A 16,011-nucleotide genomic window follows, 5' to 3' on the forward strand; every position below is an offset into this window, starting at 1 on the left:
TTACTCCAAAATTACTTTCCTGCAACCAGGAAAGAAATTACTAGCCAGGGAGACGTGGCTAGTCGTTGCTCCATTATTTATTCCAATTCAAGCTCATGCAGTCTTTTGTTACTTTATAGTATTACAACTGTGTATTTACTTTTTCCAAAAATAGCTCACATTATGATGATGATGATGAAGCTTTATTCGTCACTTGCAGTTGCCTGCAGCAAAATTGGACCCCTTCTGACCATACATACACAAACATCACATTGGGGAGACAGGTCAGAACAGGGAGCTTACAGAAAAACAGTGAAATGTACAACACAATAGGGGAGTGGAGGAGGAAAAAAGAGAACTCTACTCAGACTGAGCTCCTGGTAGGGGATCAGTATGAGAACAGAAAACAAAAATTCCTCAGCACAAAAAGCACATGAATCTTCACACTGTAACACCATGAAAACACATGACAAGCAACAGGGATGGGTAAATGGGGTGAGAGGTCGCCAGTGTAGACAGCAGCATGATTCCACGCTGGCCCGGTCAATCGCCGTCTGCATCGGGTGGGTGCAACCATTGGAGGCGTTTGGAGGGGGGAGAGGGGTGAGTGTACATCTGCGTCAGTGTACGTGTGTGTGTGTCCTGTTCAACTTGAGAGAGAGTGTCCTTTTACCTGGTTAAGCAAAGTCAACAGTCCTGATCCGACGCAGGTGTCCTTGAAGGATACGATCAGAGAGAATTTCTTGTTCAGGAGCCAAATGAGTGAAGGAGATGATTGTTTGGGTTAATGTGAACAACTGCATGCAATTTCACAGTTGGTCTAATGTCCATCACTGGTCACTTGATCTGTCAATTTCCCATTGCAGAGCCGTGAGCTTCTCTAAGATCTTATCCATATTGCGTTCAATAAACGCAGTGTGAGTACTCAGAGATTGCCCATCGTCAATCACGTCGGCCAGCCTTGTGGGACCGCTTTCTTTGTTTTCGATAAGCCAGGTTCAAGCCAGCTCCGATCAGCCAGAACTCTGTTATCATGGTTCCGAATGGGTAGATCTCGTTCAACGTCCTCTATTGAGAGTGTCGCCAGACACACGATGCAACTGACCACCAAGTATCCGGCAGCAAGGGGCTCTGCAGGACAATCAGGCTCTCCCGAGCCCAGGCTTCTCATCAAAAATAGGGTGTCAATTTCGTTAAGGGACCAGTTGATCAAATTCATAATTCTTTAGGTCTTAGAGAACAAGACTGAGAGACTCTCTGAGGGTTAGAAAGTTACACGAGAATACACAAGGACATGAGAAGCCAAGCAGGAAAGATAAGGGAAGGGAGAGGGAAAAGATGCAACTGCTTCCGTCAAGAGCGAGATAGGATTTCACATATTCTCAATACGTGTTCCGTTATCAGATAGACAAAGAGAATGAACATATTCCACTGTCATAGACAAAGCCGATTTTCTTATGAAACTCGCTTCAAAATGAATGCTAAAAAGATAATCCATGAATTTCGAAAGATTCCGAAAGAATGGTGTAATCACTACCATCTTGATATGTACACTGAATTTAAGTAAATACTTTATGGCAGAAAACAAACAACTAAAACAACACACTATAAAGGTGGAGCCGATCAGTAACATTACAGAACGTTGAATTTACTAGACTAAACAATGTTTCTGTGCTTTCAGTTTCTGACCTTAATAACTAATCTATGCAATATATCGGGTGTGACTGCTTTTATTTTCTATTTCTGGTACAATACTAGCCTGCAAGCAGGAAAGAAATGATAAGGCAGGGAGTACATGTAACATTATGAGAAAACAGTGCTGAGCATGCTTCCGACTACTAACAACAGGCCAAACCATGGTCTCACACTGCCACCTACTGGTACAAAAATGGAGCATCAGCTACAAATATCCCAGACTAGTTACCAGGTCTATAGTTAAAACTAGTTAATTTAGAGGATTTTCAAAAGAAAATATCACTTACATTTAAAGTAAAATAGCTTAAATATAAGTTAATTCACATAAATGTGATTAGACGTTAGTGGCTATCACACACACACACGTTCATACTGTTGCTCTTTGATTAGATAACTCTATGGCTGCTGTCAATATACAGGCGAAGCTTACGGGTTATGCAGCCAACTTTGTAAGTTGGATCATTAAGTCTATGAATCACCCTGTTAAGCACAAAAAGGTGCTTACACAACTGAAAAAATCTGATATGTCTTTTCCACAGGGGACTCACCTTTGTATAGCAGACCGATATAGATTGAAGACTGGTTGGGTTGGCCAAATAGTCCATTCCAACTTTAACTCTAAGACAGAGGGGTGGCCATCCTTATGGGTAAAAACGTCCCATTTCCTGTATCAACCATTTTATCTGATCCTATGGGTCCTTATTATGGGTCCGTATTACTGTGGTTGGCCAACATTATGGACTTTATGGACAACTTTATGAACTGATTTAAGCCAACATTTACGCCCCCAAATGGGATGATGAAACCTTAATTGTCTATTAATTCTCGTGAATTCTGGATATGACAACACACAATCTCATTTTAGCTGGAGGTACAAGCTGTGTGCTCTCTAACCTAGAAAGAAGCTCTAATAAGGATACTCATCCAGGGCATGCTCCGACTATATTCCTGTCCACAAAATGTTCTATTGGATAAATTCATTTGTCACTGATAAATGTCCTCTTCCACTTATTGAAACTTGCAATTATCAATCTATTGTTATTTCAGATCATGCCCCCCTATTGATGAGATGGGGGTTGGATGCCTCACAGCCCTCCGCCTCTGGCAGTGGCCCTTTCTACTAAGGAGGCAAGAGTTCTGCATGTCCTGGTGACCCTCCACCTGTTTCACAGGTGGGTGCAGCCTGATCTATCTAGTGAAAGTCTAGACAGACCAGACCAGCTCAACCACACAGACACTTCCTACCCGATTTGAGGACAAAAGCAGAGTATGCAATATGTGGGACAAACACACACACACACACACACAAATGGCAAATGTGAGATCATGGGAATCTAAGCAGCTTGAACCGAAAGTGACTAAAAATTGTCAAGGCTGAGCAGGACTCAAGCGCAGACTACGAATCACAATAAACATTTTTTTTATTTACATGACACAGAGTGCACTATATACAAGTGGGGAGAAGGGGTCCAGCGAATCCAGAGGTCCATGGAGGGTGGGGGGCTCCACAGGCTCACTGCAACTGCCACACTCACGAACAGGGTCTCAAGGCGGGGCACGGAAAATCTATATACAAGGACAAAATGTTAAATGCCAAGCAAAGCACAAAGAGAAATCAAAATATTTCCAAAGCTAGAATTGCACTAACGAATGTTACACAGTAGTCCAGCGACAAAGGGCTCCAAGCAACTGCCTTCAGAAGTGGCTGGTAAACAGGATGATGAACCTCAGGTGAGAAATTGCTTGCAGGTGTGAGGACAGCAACCGGGAGTCCATGATTAGGTCCACCCAGGCATCGCGTTGTGAGCAGGGAAGCAAGAAAGAAAGTGAGAGAAACAAAAACAAATACATGTAGCGTAACTGGACCATGACAGTAATATTTCAGTTTGATCAACCATCTCAACAAGTTCAGTTACTTTCTTTCAAGCTGCTTACACTACATTGACTTATGTTTTTACACAATCTCAGAAGAGGAGAGCCACTGAGGGAACGCCTTCCGCCCTCCAACGCCTCCACCGTGACCTCCACTTCTGAGAGGAATTGCCTACAGATCAAGCATGGAGTGTGCCTGAATGGACATACAGAACTCCAAGGTTCGGCCCAGTGTTGAGGGTTTTCCCAAAGGAGAGGGCCTGGCGGGCGGTGCCTCACAGCCCTCTGCCTCTGGGAGTGGCCCCTTTCTACTAAGGAGGCAAGAGGTGGCCAGGAGTCTGTCAGCGAGTTCTGCATGTCCTGGTGACCCTCCACCTGTTTCACAGGTGGGTGCAGCCTGATCTATCTAGTGAAAGTCTAGACAGACCAGACCAGCTCAACCACACAGACACTTCCTACCTGATTTGAGGACAAAAGCAGAGTATGCAATATGTGGGACACACACACACACACGCACACACACACACACACAGATCAGTTGAAAGGGACAGAAGAAATGGCAAAAGTGAGAATATCTCACACACACACACAACAGAGGGGGAAGAGATAGAGAAATTGGCAAATGTGAAATCATGCTAAGCAGCTTGAACTGAAAGTGACTGGAAATGTTTACGTTTGATCAGCCACCCATCCATTCTCTGCTGTGTTTCTTTTCCAGTGTCACAGGGCAGCTCGAGCCTATCCCAGCTATCTTAGGGCGAGAAGCAGGGTGCACCCTCGACAGGTCACCAGTCTGTTACAGGGCTAACACATAGACGCAGAAAACCATTCGCACCTATCGCCAATTTACACTCTTCGATTACCTATTGCCACTAACTGCAGGTCGTTGGACTGTGGCAGGAAGCCGGAGTACAAGGAAAGAACCCACGCAAACACAGGAAGAACATGCCAACTCCACACAGAGCGACGGTAGAGCTGAACTCAAGACCTTCTTCCTGTGCGGTAACGGTGCTAACCACTGTGCCGCCCGCGTGTGAGCAACCGTCTCCCAGAAATTTAAAAAAAGTTCAGTTACTTTCTTTCAAGCTGCTTACACTACATTGACTTTTGTTTTTACACAATCTCAGAAGAGGAGAGCCACTGAGGGAACGCCTTCCGCCCTCCGACGCCTCCACCGTGACCTCCACTTCTGAGAGGAATTGCCCACAGATCAAGCATGGAGTGTGCCTGAATGGACATACAGAACTCCAAGGTTCGGCCCAGTGTTGAGGGTTTTCCCAAAGGAGAGGGCCCGGCGGGCGGTGCCTAACAGCCCTCTGCCTCTGGGAGTGGCCCCTTTCTACTAAGGAGGCAAGAGGTGGCCAGGAGTCTGTCAGCAAGTTCTGCATGTCCTGGTGACCCTCCACCTGTTTCACAGGTGGGTGCAGCCTGATCTATCTAGTGAAAGTCTAGACAGACCAGACCAGCTCAACCACACAGACACTTCCTACCTGATTTGAGGACAAAAGCAGAGTATGCAATATGTGGGACAAACACACACACACACACACTCACTCACTCACTCACTCACTCACAGATCAGTTGAAAGGGACAGAAGAAATGGCAAAAGTGAGAATATCTCACACACACACAACAGAGGGGGAAGAGATAGAGAAATTGGCAAATGTGAGATCATGCTAAGCAGCTTGAACTGAAAGTGACTGGAAATGTTTACGTTAGATCAGCCACCCATCCATTCTCTGCTGTGTTTCTTTTCCAGTGTCACAGGGCAGCTCGAGCCTATCCCAGCTATCTTAGGGCGAGAAGCAGGGTGCACCCTCGACAGGTCACCAGTCTGTTACAGGGCTAACACATAGAAACAGAAAACCATTCGCACCTATCACCAATTTACACTCTTCGATTACCTATTGCCACTAACTGCAGGTCGTTGGACTGTGGCAGGAAGCCGGAGTACAAGGAAAGAACCCACGCAAACACAGGAAGAACATGCAAACTCCACACAGAGCGACGGTAGAGCTGAACTCAAGACCTTCTTCCTGTGCGGTAACGGTGCTAACCACTGTGCCGCCCGCGTGTGAGCAACCGTCTCCCAGAAATTTAAAAAAGTTCAGTTACTTTCTTTCAAGCTGCTTACACTACATTGACTTTTGTTTTTACACAATCTCAGAAGAGGAGAGCCACTGAGGGAACGCCTTCCGCCCTCCAACGCCTCCACCGTGACCTCCACTTCTGAGAGGAATTGCCCACAGATCAAGCATGGAGTGTGCCTGAATGGACATACAGAACTCCAAGGTTCGGCCCAGTGTTGAGGGTTTTCCCAAAGGAGAGGGCCCGGCGGGCGGTGCCTCACAGCCCTCTGCCTCTGGGAGTGGCCCCTTTCTACTAAGGAGGCAAGAGGTGGCCAGGAGTCTGTCAGCGAGTTCTGCATGTCCTGGTGACCCTCCACCTGTTTCACAGGTGGGTGCAGCCTGATCTATCTAGTGAAAGTCTAGACAGACCAGACCAGCTCAACCACACAGACACTTCCTACCTGATTTGAGGACAAAAGCAGAGTATGCAATATGTGGGGGACACACACACTCACTCACAGATCAGTTGAAAGGGACAGAAGAAATGGCAAAAGTGAGAATATCTCACACACACACAACAGAGGGGGAAGAGATAGAGAAATTGGCAAATGTGAGATCATGCTAAGCAGCTTAAACTGAAAGTGACTGGAAATGTTTACGTTAGATCAGCCACCCATCCATTCTCTGCTGTGTTTCTTTTCCAGTGTCACAGGGCAGCTCGAGCCTATCCCAGCTATCTTAGGGCGAGAAGCAGGGTGCACCCTCGACAGGTCACCAGTCTGTTACAGGGCTAACACATAGACGCAGAAAACCATTCGCACCTATCGCCAATTTACACTCTTCGATTACCTATTGCCACTAACTGCAGGTCGTTGGACTGTGGCAGGAAGCAGGAAGCCGGAGTACAAGGAAAGAACCCACGCAAACACAGGAAGAACATGCAAACTCCACACAGAGCGACGGTAGAGCTGAACTCAAGACCTTCTTCCTGTGCGGTAACGGTGCTAACCACTGTGCCGCCCGCGTGTGAGCAACCGTCTCCCAGAAATTTAAAAAAGTTCAGTTACTTTCTTTCAAGCTGCTTACACTACATTGACTTATGTTTTTACATAATCTCAGAAGAGGAGAGCCACTGAGGGAACGCCTTCCGCCCTCCAACGCCTCCACCGTGACCTCCACTTCTGAGAGGAATTGCCCACAGATCAAGCATGGAGTGTGCCTGAATGGACATACAGAACTCCAAGGGTCGGCCCAGTGTTGAGGGTTTTCCCAAAGGAGAGGGCCCGGCGGGCGGTGCCTCACAGCCCTCTGCCTCTGGGAGTGGCCCCTTTCTACTAAGGAGGCAAGAGGTGGCCAGGAGTCTGTCAGCGAGTTCTGCATGTCCTGGTGACCCTCCACCTGTTTCACAGGTGGGTGCAGCCTGATCTATCTAGTGAAAGTCTAGACAGACCAGACCAGCTCAACCACACAGACACTTCCTACCTGATTTGAGGACAAAAGCAGAGTATGCAATATGTGGGACAAACACACACACACACACACACACACACACACACACACACACACACACACACACACACAGATCAGTTGAAAGGGACAGAAGAAATGGCAAAAGTGAGAATATCTCACACACACACAACAGAGGGGGAAGAGATAGAGAAATTGGCAAATGTGAGATCATGCTAAGCAGCTTGAACTGAAAGTGACTGGAAATGTTTACGTTTGATCAGCCACCCATCCATTCTCTGCTGTGTTTCTTTTCCAGTGTCACAGGGCAGCTCGAGCCTATCCCAGCTATCTTAGGGCGAGAAGCAGGGTGCACCCTCGACAGGTCACCAGTCTGTTACAGGGCTAACACATAGACGCAGAAAACCATTCGCACCTATCGCCAATTTACACTCTTCGATTACCTATTGCCACTAACTGCAGGTCGTTGGACTGTGGCAGGAAGCAGGAGTACAAGGAAAGAACCCACGCAAACACAGGAAGAACATGCAAACTCCACACAGAGCGACGGTAGAGCTGAACTCAAGACCTTCTTCCTGTGCGGTAACGGTGCTAACCACTGTGCCGCCCGCGTGTGAGCAACCGTCTCCCAGAAATTTAAAAAAGTTCAGTTACTTTCTTTCAAGCTGCTTACACTACATTGACTTATGTTTTTACATAATCTCAGAAGAGGTGAGCCACTGAGGGAACGCCTTCCGCCCTCCGACGCCTCCACCGTGACCTCCACTTCTGAGAGGAATTGCCCACAGATCAAGCATGGAGTGTGCCTGAATGGACATACAGAACTCCAAGGTTCGGCCCAGTGTTGAGGGTTTTCCCAAAGGAGAGGGCCCGGCGGGCGGTGCCTCACAGCCCTCTGCCTCTGGGAGTGGCCCCTTTCTACTAAGGAGGCAAGAGGTGGCCAGGAGTCTGTCAGCGAGTTCTGCATGTCCTGGTGACCCTCCACCTGTTTCACAGGTGGGTGCAGCCTGATCTATCTAGTGAAAGTCTAGACAGACCAGACCAGCTCAACCACACAGACACTTCCTACCTGATTTGAGGACAAAAGCAGAGTATGCAATATGTTGGACACACACACACACACACACACACACACACACAGATCAGTTGAAAGGGACAGAAGAAATGGCAAAAGTGAGAATATCTCACACACACACAACAGAGGGGGAAGAGATAGAGAAATTGGCAAATGTGAGATCATGCTAAGCAGCTTGAACTGAAAGTGACTGGAAATGTTTATGTTAGATCAGCCACCCATCCATTCTCTGCTGTGTTTCTTTTCCAGTGTCACAGGGCAGCTCGAGCCTATCCCAGCTATCTTAGGGCGAGAAGCAGGGTGCACCCTCGACAGGTCACCAGTCTGTTACAGGGCTAACACAGATACAGACAACCCTAGACACTTAAGAGCATTTCAGAGTTTCTCCACAAACTTGGATTTTGGAAAGAGGCCGGAGCACGTGGAGTGAACCCCCACAAACACTTTGAGAACATGAGAAGTCCATACAGAAAGACCTCAGCCTGATAGTGGAGTTGAACTCAGGACCTTCTTGCTGTGCGGGCAACTATATTAACCACTGTGCCACCGTGTTGCCCTTGTTTGTTCACCCGTCAATGAATTCATTTACTTCATTACTAAGCTTCTTACCTTTACACATGCACCCACACACAGGGGAAAGAGATAGAGGAAATGGCAAATGTTAGATGATAATCTCTCTCTCACTCACACACACAAGACAAGGGGAGAGAGAAAGAAGAAATGACAAATGTGAGATCATCGCACGCACACACACACACACTCACAAACACACAAGCACACAAACAGACACACACAGGGGATAGAGATAGAGGAAACGGCAAATGTGAGATCAAGCTAAGCAGGTTGAATCAAAAGTGACTGGACATATTTACGTTTGATCAACGGTCTCCAAAATGTGAGTGAAGTTGGCCCCCCCACCTTCTTCAAATGCAACAAAAGTGGTATCAAACGTTTGTGCTACGTTTGTGCTGCAAAAATTTTCGTTTGTGCTGCTATCATTTTAAAGATATTAATAAAAATTTCTAGAGGTCATCAGAGGTCAACCAGCCCCCTCATATTAATGGAATCAAACAAAATTGGTGTCAATCAGTTGTGCTATGTTTGTGCTGGTTTGTGCTCCTAAAATTGTTGTTTGTGCCGCTATCATTTTAAAAATATTAATAAAACAACGTCTTGATGCGTGCTTAATCATCCGGGTAAGTAAATTCCAAAAGGTTGATTCTGTTCATCCGGACACTTTCAGTGGGAGAAACGTTTCGTCACTCATCCAAGTGACTTCTTCAGTCTCAGCTGACTGCAGTTTTCCCCAATCTTATAAACAGTACATTTGACCTTTACATTTTCATTAATGTCTTTGAAAACAGAAGCAGCACAAACGACAACTTTAGCAGCACAAACCAGCACAAACATAGCACAACTGATTGACACCAATTTTGTTTGATTCCATTAATATGAGGGGGCTGGTTGACCTCTGATGACCTCTAGAAATTTTTATTAATATCTTTAAAATGATAGCAGCACAAATGAAAATTTTTGCAGCACAAACGTTTGATACCACTTTTGTTGGATTTGAAGAGTGAGTGAAGTTGGCCCCCCCGCTCACGTCTCCAAGACATTTAAATGGATGTGCTGCAGGGATTGTCATAACATAACCTGATTAACATGTTATCTGCTGACTGTTAGGGGTCGACAAGCAAAACGAGCTCCTGGTACAAAATGCCTTACTGTTTCCCATTACCACAAATGATGCAAAGGTTGCTCTCCACAAATGTGGGCATAGTGTGCTATGAGTGCGACATAAAACTGTAGAGATAGAGCTTATGTGAGATGTTTGTGTGATGCTATAACAGAGCCGCAACAAATTTTTTGAAGTGATCAGCAATAGCTGTGAAGCTATTCATTACTGAGTTCATGTTTGGAACTTTGATTTCTGTTTATTTTTCTGTTTGTTTTCAATAAATTGGATGCTCAAAAAATGCTTTTGTCCAATTTCTGCTTGTTGCATGTTGAAGCTCTACTTGGAACCTTGTTAAGATCCAACCATGCAAAATATGACTTTTTTATTTTTTTGTTGCAATTTTTCAAGAGGTCTTAAACTTTTGATCGGGACTGTATCTCTATTCAGACCAGCTTGATTGTGACATCACAGAACAGAACCTCCCTGCAGTCTGTTGTTTTTATTGTGTGTGTGTTTTTTTTTAAATCTGCCATTGCTTTAGATATTTCAACCTTTTTGAAAATTATTTTCTTTTGCAGTTAGGATCCTTATTTGCTTTAAATCCATCACAGTACAGCAAACTAACCTTTTTAAACACAACCGAGTATTTTCCTGCAGCCTTTAAGTAACACAGTCTACCTAAGTTTGATTTGTAGCACGTTTCACACTATGTAAAAAACACAATGTTACCTGTACAGACCCAGTATGTGATTTAAAAACACGAGGACTTACACGTGATCTTTAAATGAGGAGTCCTTACCTTTAAATGTAACGTCTCTTCTTCCTCTCCTGTCTTGTCTTTCTAAACCTTCTTCTTGTCTCAGCTTGATTTCTTGTTTCTTCGTGTCAAACACCGCAGCCGGCGATTTGGCTACCAACGCACTGTGCTACACACTACACACAGTTTGTGTGTGCTGACATTTGTTGAGCTGATAGAAACGCTGCATTTGAAATTATCTGCCAATTTAAAAAAAAAAAAAAAGTCACTCCCTTTATGCGTCTTCCTCTTCGGATAGGTAGATCCCAACGTACCGAAGCCGCAACTTAGGGACACATGCCGTTTTTCCGGTCTTGTGGCAAAAAGAAAAAGAAAAAAAGAAGAAAAAACCCCAAGTGTCCCACTCTTAACTCCTGACCTTTTCAAATGTCCACAAAGTCCGCATTGACTCTACAACTTCCTTTATCTTCGTTCCCATGGTAACGAAGGGATACACATATTTATAAAGGAGAATGCGCTTCTATCTGATTCTATCTGAAAAACCGTTGAGAAGTGCTGTGGTTTTTAGCCCCACTTATTTGCGCTCTTCCTCTCCTTCATCGGGTGCAGCTTCACCTAGGGATGGATGGACACACACACACACACCCACTGCTCCACCCCTCCCCTGATGCTGCTCAGCCACAAACCACACCCCGCCACAGGCACGTGCAGAGGGGGGGCTAGAGGGGCTTGAGCACCCGCCCCTTTCCTGATGGGTGCCCAAAGTGCCCTTTTGTTGAGGCAACTTTTTAAAAAAAAATTATTATTTTTTTTATGTGTGTGTGTGTGCGTGCGGAGTCTTGTCTGTGCCCATCAACAATAATATTTAACTATTAATCACAGTTTTGCTAAATAAAAGGATCTGGCTTGCATCAGTCACATGATCACATTTAACCAATGATCGCCCTTGACGGCAGAACGCGCTGGTTACGAGCCGGGAACGAGCTCACAAAGAGCACGCGCATTTGTTGCGGTCCGGAGCTGTAGGAGAAACACAAGTTAACTCAGAGACACAGACTGATGCGACAAACCCAGTAAGTAGGTGCACAGCGTGCACTGTAGTGTATAGCACCCAGGAGTATTAGCTTATTACGTACACGTTGGTAAGTTGTCTTGTGGCAACTGACGAACTGAAACAAACGAGCGTGCTGTGTGTGCAACAGCGCGACAAACATTACCTGTCCTTTTATTAACTGCACAAGCAGTGCTGGTCACAGCTGCTGGCTACCTGTGTAAGGCTGTCATGGATCTGTAGCTCTGTCACCGTTTTAGGGAACATATTTAGTTTTAAAGTAAGTTTCCGGGCTTTTCCTGCCTTTCTGGAGGGATTATATTTCACTAAAAAACGATCTAATATGCATGTCCACATAATAATTATTATAATTATAATATATTAAAAACACACGCTGTATTTTAAAGAACATACATTAAGAAGCAGATTATATTAGATTTATATTTTAAATAAGACAAAAGTTGGATTTTACAGCAGTAAAATGATTGTATCTCTGCAGTTTAAAAATGTAATAAGCTTTGCCCCTGCACAGAGTGGATAGTGAAACAAATGGAATCATCATAAATACATTATTTCATATTTATTACTTCCCCCTCCTCATTGCGTTATTATTGTAGCTCTAGTAATAAATAATAATGTAAGGATTATGGATCAGCACCGTGATGCCCATAGTATATACAGTATTCTGAAGAAGGTCTAAAATGTCACTGTGTGTGCGTGCATGTGTGTGTTTTATTTAGATGGATTTTTTTTAAAAAAATATTACTCATGATATAACATTGTCCAGACATGCCTGGTAAGGACATGAGGAGGAAACAGCAGGAGCTGTGTGAGGCTACTAAAGGCAGTGCTATAACATTTTTCTGTCATCATTTTATTATAGATTAAGTGCAAGAGTTGTTAGGTGTGGATAATTAGATTATAGTTTATTGCAATAGCAAGTTGTGCCTTCAAAGGAGCTTGCAAAGACTACGATGACCGGGATGACTGAGAACCTTCACAGACAAGTTGTGCCTTGTTCTCACATAGCAAGTGGAGAGTGATATATGAAATGATGGGATGGAAGGAAGAAGAGAAGCAAAGAGTGATTCACAGGCAGAGCCTAATTTATTTCTCACAGTTTTTTGTTGCCTTATGGTTCCAAGCGCTGTCACCAATCTTTGCATTTTGTTATTATCTCATGACACTTGTTTAATCAGCTACCATCTCTCCTGTGGACTTTTTAATGTCTACAGTCTCAGATCAACACAGCCCTTCTCTTCCCATATTAGATTCTTGATGAATGTGTGTTGTTGTTATTCAACCTGGTTCAATGTGCCCCTTTTTAACTTTGAGCACCCGTCCCTTTAAACCTCTCTGCACGGCCCTGCCCCGCCACAGTGCTTTTCAGATTTTTAAAATGTAGTTAATGAATTATTCAGTGTGTTTCAAACTAAACTGTTTATAAAACCAACAAAACCCCTAAAAATTAATCTTAACTACGTGTTTTGTCAGTTACTCAAAACATTTTTCTAAATGAGATAATATGTGGTTTGTGGCTCAGCTGCAGGGAGGGCTTTGGCTGGTGGGTTCAGGGTGTGGTGTCAGGGGATGCTGACCCACACGGCTGTTCTGCATCATCTGATCATGTTGGGACTGTGTGCTGCACGGGAAGAAGGTGGCTGGAAAACTGCACAAGCAGAAGAAACCAACGACAAACTGTAAATAAAAGCATCTACGTGCTTGTAACATGCATGCTTTACACCCTAACTGTTTATTAAGCATAACAAGGTTTTAATAAAATAGACATTGATTTCCTTAAACAATTTAGAAGAAAAAATAGCAGTCATCATAAAGCTAACAAAAAAAAACACGGAAAAAATGCCTGAATAGCACAAGTGATTAATGCCATCAAGCTAATGCTAAAGAAGCAGCAGACAATGACAGGTCAACATAAAATAACTAAATCTTAAGGAATGAGTAATAACATAATGTATGATTAACTATATTTCACATTTATGAATGAATTACATTTTTCAGGTTTATTATCATTATGATTCAGACATAATGCAGCTGTAAAGATCACATTTAGTAGCAAATTTCTCATCAATAGAACCCAACTGTCATGGTCCGGGTGAGCACGGGGTTTTTCCACTCCGCTGGGTTCTACCTTCAGGCAGAGACTCCAATCAGCTTCCACACCTGGTTCCAATCAAGTCACCTGCATATAAGACCAGCATTCACAACAGACCTCTGCCAGATCTTCTGCTAACCCATGTCAGGCTGCGAACCCCTTGTGAGAACCCTCAACTACTGCTTTTCCCTCACCGTGTTTTTCTTTGTCATAGGACCCACCTGGCAGTCACGTTTCCCGAACTACTCTCATCTCCGCCTGGACGCTGGTTCTGTCATCTGGTTTCTTCCTCTCCACCATCGGACTACACCTGCCTGCCTCCCTGCCAAGTCCCTCACTCCACGCATATTCTGGATCCTCTCTGGACACTCCTCACCCGGAACCCCCTGGACACCCCTTCCTCGCATGACACTTTAAACCTGCAACGCGTAAGCCCTAACCTCCATAGCCTAATCCTGCAGCTGTGATTCACTGGACTGCCACTGACTACTTGTCTCTTCTCATTATAGTGACTGCGTACCTCCATCCAAGCCGCTGCCCCTTTTTCCATCCGTGAAATCCAGCACCTAGCCATAGCACTCAGTTTCATGTTCACAGTTTGGCCTCACAGTTCACAGTTCATAGCATTTCATAATTCATAGCATTCATAGTCTCTTGTTGTGTAATTTCACTAGACACTTGTAAATAAAGCACTGTGTTCACGCCCGTTTGCCTCCCTCTGTGTCTGCATTTGAGTCCACACCCACAGCCGGGCCCTCTCGGCCGTAACACCAACACTAATTATATTTGATTTGGAGAGAATTAGAGAGAGAGAGAATTAAAAAACACAGCATGGTACATTATTACAAATAAGGCACTCCCACATCAAAAGTAAAACTTGGAAGCTTTGTGTCTCTGTCATTATTTCTTCTGCCATACAGCTACACCGCTGGAGCATGGTACACAGAAGTCGCTTTAAAAAAATACATTTAGTATAGCTCTTCAGGCATAGAAAACATAACTTTACCTTACATCGAGGACAAACAACAAATTTACAATTCCACTTGCTGTACTCAACCAGGAGGTGAGACAGGGACGGATAGAAGGACATCCGTGGACTTCCTCCAATGAACCAAAGGTTATCTGGGCAGGTTTGTAGTGTTTTTAGTGATTTTCACAGCAGTCTTTCCAAGGCCGTGGACTCTCCCATTCCCTCAAACACTGCAAGCAGAATTCAAACGGCTGTCCATTTACTGCTGTGCACACTTTACAGAGGACATTCAAATCTGATCCATTCTCTCTTATCACAATGGATCTGCATTCGGGACACTACAGGGAGACCTCCCTTATGGGGATGCTGCTGACATATTATAAATTGTTATATCTATATTTAGCCTAATGGTAAGGAGAAATATTACTTTTTTCCACTGTCGAGATCCTTTGAGATCAAAGTGGATCAACAGCTTCACCAAATGAAGCACTATAAAAACTGCACAGGAAAAATATCCCTAACTTCACCTGTGATCACACGGTAGTTTTCTGTTGCAAAGGGAACAAAGAGAAAGACTTCACTGAGTGAAAAAGGATGAAGATACAAGCTGGTGATGATCCAGTGCACCTGGTCTCAGGACGTGAAGAAAAAGCCTGATCACCTTCTCCACAAAAACAAGGTGAGCTTAATGTTATGATTGATTTTAGCTTTTCAAGTTATGTATGTTACTTTCATAATAGTCACAGATTATATTGCAAACGCAGTGATTGCTGTTATGTGTATGATGACCAAAACTCTCTAAAAAACTGTTATTTCTTGCTGGCTTTCAATGGAAGATTATACCCATCCATTCAATTGAATTTGTTTTGAAGTCTTTTTCTGCTTTGATTGAGCTTGAAAGTCAAAAACACCACCAACAAAAAACTTTTAAAACTGCTTTTTGTTTCCTTTTTTCCTTTGAAGAAATCCTGAGCAGGAGGAACCAAACAGCTAAGAGCATCTTGACCACAGTGGGGGAAAAGGTGTGCACTGAGGATGATTTTGAAATATTAACTTTGTTGTCACTGCTAAGGAGTTTTGGACACAGAAGGAGTGTGTTTAAAATGTGTGCATCTTCAGTGGTGTTCAGGGAACCTGACATAATAGTTTTTGACATGTTTAAATATTTTGTGAGGTTCATCTCTGTCCTCTGTTGTGTGTGTAGGATATCTTATGGCTGAAGTCTGGCTGACTGTCGCTGGGAAGCTATTGGTGAACGACTCTGCATCTCTATCTGAATATGGGC

At 44.2% G+C, this 16,011-nt stretch overlaps 2 long non-coding RNA genes across 2 annotated transcripts; one reads left to right on the forward strand and one right to left on the reverse strand.

Moving 5' to 3' along the window:
- Window positions 1-3,077: 3,077 nt before the first annotated feature.
- LOC146656644 (uncharacterized) lies at window positions 3,078-3,488 on the reverse strand. The gene is made up of 2 exons (XR_014913908.1): window positions 3,323-3,488; window positions 3,078-3,240 (listed from the first exon to the last, which is right to left on the reverse strand). It is a non-coding gene; the product is annotated as an uncharacterized LOC146656644 (long non-coding RNA).
- Window positions 3,489-4,213: 725 nt separating this feature from the next.
- On the forward strand, window positions 4,214-15,749 carry LOC146656645 (uncharacterized). Its single transcript, XR_014913909.1, has 4 exons — window positions 4,214-4,963; window positions 5,470-8,078; window positions 15,286-15,405; window positions 15,690-15,749. It is a non-coding gene; the product is annotated as an uncharacterized LOC146656645 (long non-coding RNA).
- Window positions 15,750-16,011: the final 262 nt, after the last annotated feature.

The sequence above is a fragment of the Rhamphochromis longiceps genome, linkage group LG12 (assembly GCF_057381845.1).
Source record: "Rhamphochromis longiceps isolate RC_006_pf linkage group LG12, R_longiceps_female_GT1.1, whole genome shotgun sequence".
NCBI lineage: Eukaryota > Metazoa > Chordata > Actinopteri > Cichliformes > Cichlidae > Rhamphochromis > Rhamphochromis longiceps.